Source organism: Tyto alba, unplaced genomic scaffold, assembly GCF_018691265.1.
Source record: "Tyto alba isolate M040663 unplaced genomic scaffold, T.alba_DEE_v4.0 Super-Scaffold_17, whole genome shotgun sequence".
Classification (NCBI taxonomy): Eukaryota; Metazoa; Chordata; class Aves; order Strigiformes; family Tytonidae; genus Tyto; species Tyto alba.
Window position 1 is genome coordinate 8958598 of NW_024881279.1, and position 7453 is coordinate 8966050.

The following is a 7453-nucleotide window of genomic DNA, read 5'->3' on the forward strand; positions in this document are numbered from 1 at the left end:
GGGCAGGGGGCTGTGGCTTGGTGATGACAATTTTTTCCCTCTTTTTATTTATTTTTTTTTTTTAAGCAATTCTGCTTTCAATTTCACATGCAAACTATACCTGCCAGGAAGGAAATTAAATAGCCTGTTGAGAAGAGAAGAAAATGAAGGGCTATTTTAAATCACATTTTTAAATGTGATTGTTCTGATAATTTTTTCTTAGCCCTTGAGTCATAGATAGCTACAGATATGCTGGAGTTTCCCCTGAGCCTGAAAATAGGCTAAGACTGATAATAATAAAATAATTCTTTATACTTTAATTTCATCTTGCTTCAAATGCCATTCTGCACAAAGTGGGGATCTTACATTATTTTACCAGGAAAGTGCCCCCTAATTCTGGCCCTGGATAGAAACAGATCATCCCTTATGTGGCCTGGTTTTGTCCAAGCAGGTCAAGAAGCCACCTGAGGTTGATTCATGTATGTGCTACTCTGCATTCATTGTCCACCCTTGACTGCTCTGGGGGCACAGGGAGGAAAATTCTTTGTGCCCCTCCTGTTCCCAGGAGACACAGATGGGGAGGAAGGGCTGCTGCCTGCAGTCGGAGCCCTGCCTGTGCTGCCTTTAGAAATACTGAAAGGATTGGGTCTGTGTATAATTTACTCTTATGCGGGGAAAGGCGTATTTGCATTCCTTGATTCTGTGCATCATGCTTCAGCTATGGCAGCCTGAACCACAGCTTTCATTTGCTGTTTGCTTTTTCTGGGCTGTGAAAGAGGATTGATCCCCTGATTTAGCCACCTTAGTAGTCTGCCTAAAATGGTGTAAAAGCCTCTTATGCCTGGGTGCGAGCGGGAGAGGTGGAGGAGGAACCACTAGTTAAGGTAGTGCTTGTGTTCAGAGATTTCCTATTCAGGAGCCGAGTCATAGGTTTGCTGCTCTGCTCCTGGGTTCTGCTTTCACCTACGCTCAGCAGCCTCTCTTCAGGGCACATCATGGCAACACCCACCAATTCAAAAGTCCAGAACAAAAAACGCTCCTCAATGACCTACACATCTTCAACAAGTGTTTAAAAGACTGAAGGGACCAATGGCTCTAGTCGGACCTGAGCTGCATCTTGAAGGCTTCACAATTTCTACAGAACCTGTCAAATCTCAATGAGAATCTAGCATTCAAAAGATTCAGTCACTGCAGGCTGACTAGAACAGTAAGCCCTAAAGGATGTTCAGTAACAGGCACAGCTCAGGGCGTTGGATTTTTAATCATTTCTCTTTATGTTTGACAGCTGCAGCAGCACACATCTTGCTGCATTGTTCATGGGTGGGAGAGGTCTTGCTTGCACTGCTGCTCACACCACTGAGGAGCATATGGGAAAGCACTGCTGGAGACGATGCTCTAGCAAGGAGGAGAGCATCATACTGTCAGCAACCCGTTTCTGTAACGGGGGAAGAATAGGTTCAACTCACTGTTTCAAACTTTTGTGTCACCAAGGAACTCAGGTCCTTTATTTATTATTTGTATTACAGTAGCACCTAGAGTCCCCAAGTTGCTAGGGTTTGTAGAGCATTTTGTAGGAGACAGCTACTACTCCTATATCATTATAAGATGAAAAAAAGGGTGGGAAAGGAAGAAAAGTGACTTGACTGAGGTGCTACAGAGGCTGGTAACAGAATGGAAAGTAAAGCTCTAACTCTCTCAGGGGACACTTGTGCTCTCAAGTACTGAGGTCACCACATTTCAAGAAGCTACAGTGCCCTTAGCTATAAGAAATGGTTGTCTGCTCACTTTGAGCCCTTCTTCAGCAGTGGTGTAAGCTAATCCATTCTATTTCACATTGCAATGAATTAAGTCTATTATCATGACCTGGCTGAGGGTTGGTGGCATCTTCAAATGTGCTTACTTGACCATCTGTGATGAACTGGCCTCTCAAGTATGAGCCCAATTCAGTGGCTGCGCTGAAAAATTTGTCTGTCATTTTAGTTTGAAAATTTTCTTGTTCATTTCTGCTTTGACTACAGAATAGCCAACTTTCTTCACTCCAGTTTTAACATGCTAAAACCCTGCCAGTTTCTTTGGTCAGAAAAATATGCATTTATTGAACACAGTGTAGAACTGCTTCAGAAGTAACACCTCTGTATGAAGTAAGTATGTATGCACTTCCTGGTAATGTGGACCAAAACAGCTTTCTGCTTCTCCCATCAGGTGCAAAACTGGCATTGACAGTCTTAGGAGGTGGAATGGGACCTAAATGTATATTTTGATGCATTTGCTACAGCTCCTCTGAAATTCTACTGGCATTTATAGTAATAATAGCTTTGTTTCTGATGAAAGAGGTTTTGATGTTATAAAACTGCAATCTCTGCCTTTCAAAAGCAACACTTGAAAACTGTGCAGCTTCTTCTTCTTTCTTGAAGTTTCAGAACCTTTATTGGAAATATGAGCTGTAATTTCACTGATTTCCTTCTTTAAAATATGTTTTAAAGGGAAATAGACCTCAGCACATTCTGTAGTTATTCAAAAGAATACAGAACTGGCAGTACTACAGTTTGAATGTTATCTAAAAACCTGACAAAAATAGGAATAATAGGTGCAAAGTCTCTATTTATTTAGCCTCAGCCACCATCAGTGCTGAATTTATCCTTGCAGCATCCTTATGCAATGCTGATAAAGAGCCTCACTGTTTTGAGACTTGGTCACTTGAGCACAAGGGTCCTGCCCATGGTCACACCAGGGTCCTGCAGAAAACTGGAAGACATCATGATATTCCTGTCATACCCCAGCAGAAGGATGAAACCTGCAAAAGATATTGTCTGATCAGACATTTTTCCCCATCATTTTGTGTCAGTATTGTTCAGAACAAGTTCATTAAATGCATCCTTACAGTGTTTAGCTCTCTGTTCTCTACCCATTACACCCTTGTCTGCTTTCATGATCCTGACTAATGCAAAGTCAGCAGTGATGAGGAGAGCCCTAATAACTCTGCCATCCCCTTAAGTGCAGCACAGTGCTCCTGTTGTTGTTAGACAGACCAGCAGCACTTGTCAAGCCCCCCTCACCAAGCCCTCCATGGCTGACAGGCATTTTGGTGAAGCTTTTTCATTTTTGCCTTCTTACAGGTATTTTCACTGTAGAGTTGCTCAGTGACGATACTTTTCTTCATTGTCATGAGAAGTGGTAGCAGGAGAAAAGAGATGTTTTTATTCCGGACTGATTTGTAGACCTTTCAAATGAAGGTGGATGCTGGGCATCCTGGAGCTATTGACTATGCTGTGGCTTTGCTCAGATAACTGAGCTGGAATCTCCTCCCAGATTGGAGACCTCTCTGCCAAGGGAGTGATCTCCTGGAACACTTACATGGTTCTCCAAACCAGGCAGAGTTAATGCAAATACATTTGGTGTAAATGCCAAAACATTCAGGTCCTATTTCACAAGGAGCAACAGTTGATCCTTTTCTTTCATATTTTCTCTTCAAGGGAGAATTCTGAGTCCTTTAACTGTTTAACCATCTTGTTGCAGCCTAGACTAGAGAAATTTGAAAGGATCAACCCCAACATTAGCCCATTTCTAATTAGTCTTGTTTCCATAGCGACTTGGTGGGGGTTATTAGCATCAACATGGCAAACTGATGGAACTGTACAACTTCTTTTGCAGCTGGGCAACGTAGAAAGCAAATTCTGCATTGAATCATGCTTGTAGGGTAGATATTCAAATCATAGCCATTGTATGCTCAGGAAAATGACTGTCATTCCTTACACACAGTGTTTCACTTTAAGAGGAAGATGGGGGGTGGGAGGGATTGCAGAGAAATGTTAGGTTTTCCTCTTTTTCCTATCTGAGGCATTAAGATGAATGTTAAAATGCAAAAGAGCTAAAGAAATTCAGATACTTTATTTAAACTAGAAAAAGGAATAGAGAAGTAACCAAACCTGAAGCAGTCAGTACTGGATGTGGACTCTGCCTCCTTTATTTTCATATACTGAAGAGCTGGGATATTCCCAAGGACTTTCTCATGAGGAACATGGAAATGTGCAGAAAGTGGCTTCCATCCTTTATTGATACTTCTTTTTTACTACAAGGAGTTGAAGTGTGTGTATTTTTGATCTTGAATGTTGTCATGGTTACAGGACTACTTGGATGCTGCTTTTTGCACCCCATGAAGGCTGTTGTGCTCGGTGTGTGGTGGAGCGGCTGCCTGCCAGTGGGTGCAGTTTGGGGCTGGAGATGATGAGGATCATCCCGCCTTGGGCTGGGAACAGCCAAACCTGGAGCAGGGATTCCTCGGGATGGATTTCAGTCCTGGGAGGAGGGATGGAAATTGTGACCACACTCCTACCACTCTTACAAATGCCTACTAGGTAATGCTCATGAAATATCTACTCATTCCCCAATTATATCTAGCCTTGAATATTTCTGCATAAGCTGCTTTTTCAGCTGGTCCATTTAATTAAAAGCCTCATTCCTGTGGATTCCAGGAATGTGGTTTTTTTTCAGCATAGACTTCATTTTAAGCCATAGTCCAAAACACTGTACAAAGCAAAGCTGCATGAAGGAGAAAATGCTGGTGCTGATCTCCATAATGTCAGTTCTGTTTGTGCATCTTATGGAGTATTTTGCATCTGCCTGCAAAATCAAGTGGTAGATGTACTGTAGAAGATGTTGACTTTTCACTGAAAACCAGAAAATGAAATATTTTTGGCTGAGCAACCCCCTCTGCACCCCACATCTTTTTTTTGTGTGTTTTTAGCCAGAGGATTTTCAGATTTCCAAACTTATACAAAGGCAGCATTAGGAAGAAAGTTATTTTTTATCAAACTCAGACAGGCAGAAAACACCAATTTTCTGAGAGGATTTTTCAATGAAAGGTTGCAATTTTCTGTCAAAGGCATCTTTATTCTTTTACCAACTACACAAAAATGTCATGTCTTAGGTCTTGCAGCACTTTCCCCCACACATAGTGCAAATGAAGACTCACAGGATATTAAACTTTTCATTAGTTTTAAAACTACTTTGGGGTGGAATAAGGACACTTGTGAGCAAAAGACAGTACTGTATGTTGGAAACAAGCAGATTTGCGCTTTTTCACACTAAGCTGATACATGGCTTTGTGCAAATGACTGTCTGAAATGCTTTCTCTCCTTTTACTCTATGTAGAGTGTCAAGTTGTTTGGATGCAGATGTCTGTACCAAACCAGGAGCACTGTATGGTCTGAAGACATGTTTTGTGTTCATGATAATCTGGGGGGGGGGGGGGCGGGGAAAAAAATAGCATAAATGAACAGGAGGGGAAAACAAATGGATGAATAAAGCAGTATTTTCTGGAAGTTGATAAAGTTTGAAGCAGTGAGATTAGTCAGTGAATACACGTTAATGCACAAGTACCATATTGACTCGCCACTTGAAGTCAGAAAAATGTGGGTGGAAGTAGATGGGAACAAGTGGGGTGCCCTGTTTTGATGGACAGGCTTAAGTATGACCGTAAAATCAACAGACAGCAGCAGGGAGATAGTTGAGCCTCCCACTCCTAACTCACCTTTCCTAAAGATATAGGCTTGTCCAAGTGCCTGGTAACTAATTGGTGCCCAGGTGGGAATGGGCCCAATTCCTTTGTCACCTATGCCGCTTTGATGTTGAAGGAGAATTGAGTCTAATAATTGTGGACTGGAATTTGTCACAGTCACTTAGATGAAAAAATCCAAATCTGATTATGGTTAAAATAGCAGATGTCCTGAATTCCTCTCCAAAAGCGGCACTGGACGTGTGACAAATGTTTTGTGGGGTAATTAAAATGGCTTTGTCCTACTTGATAACCTCCCAGTGACTCTGCCTGTAACAGCAGGTAAAAGAATGAGCACAGTTTGCTGCCAGTGAGATCTTTTCACCCTGGTTCTTCCCATCATAGCTGCAGCCCCAGACTGAGAAGAGCCAAATGGAGGAAGGAGAGGAGTGGTTTTCTTCATCTCCATGTGCTGGGGATCCCCTTGCAGTGGCAGCAAGTTGGCATGTGGCCATAGACATCGGGGCTCCATTTCCATCCGTGCTGCTAGTACAGCCTGATCTAGGGCCAACCACTCCTCTGCCAGAGCTGTCCCTGTACATGTCCCTGGGTGAAAGGTGTTTTGCTGCAAAGGGTTGTTATCAGTGCAGGGATCAGTGAAGAGGACGAGAGGATGTGAGTGATAGGTTGCCTTTGCAGATAATTGAAAGCATGTCAGAAATAGAAGCAGTATTTAAATCGAGAGTCTTTGAGATTCTTTTCCACCTGGTGAGCCTGGGAGTTACGGGAGGCTGTCACATGGTGGAGAATTAACAATTCTGATGAGAGATGCTGCCAATTTGAATTGCTTATTTGGAGACCAGGATAGGAGGGGTGTCCATTAGCCTGTCTCAGGGATTTCCTATGTCTGCTTCTGAGTTGTCATTAAAGGAGCAAAACAGCTGAAGAAATGTGTTCAGAGTGCAAATACTGGTATATGCCACCCAAAAGACCTATTTTTTTTAAAACTTGAGCTGATCTTATTACTATAAAGTGCTATCGGACTAGCTTATACTGCTCTGTGCATGGAGCTGCAGGTGAGACAGTAATGAGGACAACAACTGCAAACCACTTTCTCGAAGGGCTGTGGCCTGTATGAGGACCAGGGAGCACCTTCTCTGTGATTCCAGGGTGCATTCCCTTCTCCATAGTGTTCACAAAAAAGCTGCCACAGGGGAAGAAATAGAAGCTGAGCATTGTACTGCAAAACATCAGCCCCAGAGGTCTCTTGGGACTCCTACTTCCAACAGGAATCTTTTACAGTTGCCATAAAGGTATAGTTGGAGGTAAAAAGGTCATATACTCCAAATAGTTGAGTCGTTAAGGCATGTCCCCTTGTCTTCCTTCAGGACTAGACAAGCCAGCAACAAGGGGAGGTCTTGCTTGGGTTTCCCATCTCTCCAGGGCAGAAGTTACTGTTTGCCTTCCCTTCCCTACCCATGACAGAACAATCTTGAAGCAGTGCAAGGATGTCTGAGAAGCTGCTGGGGGATCTATGTATGTGTGAACCTTGCTGTGGAAGCTCAAAGCTTCTCCAGAATTAGAGAGTTCATCGATTCCCTGTGTTGTCTTGTGATACATGTACATGTGACTGTGGAGAGTATCTTTGGACCACTTCTAATGACTAGTGCATGGGAAAGAGTCCCACTATATGTGTTCATCTGTGCAGCCCTCAAAGTCTTGTTGCCTGACATTTTTAAAACTGCCTGGGGGATTTTTATGTGCAATTCCCATTAATTAAAATTAACAAATACCAATGGGCATCTAAATCCCCTATGGGATTTTGAGAACTAGAACAGTGTTCTCTGCCAGATAGAGAGGTCTATTCAGTATTGCTCCCTTGAGCTCAAATTTTCCCTTGGGTTTGCTTGCACATTCCTAACGAGATTGAAGATTTCTCTGGAACAACCCCCGCTCTTTTATAGTGCTGTAGTCACACAA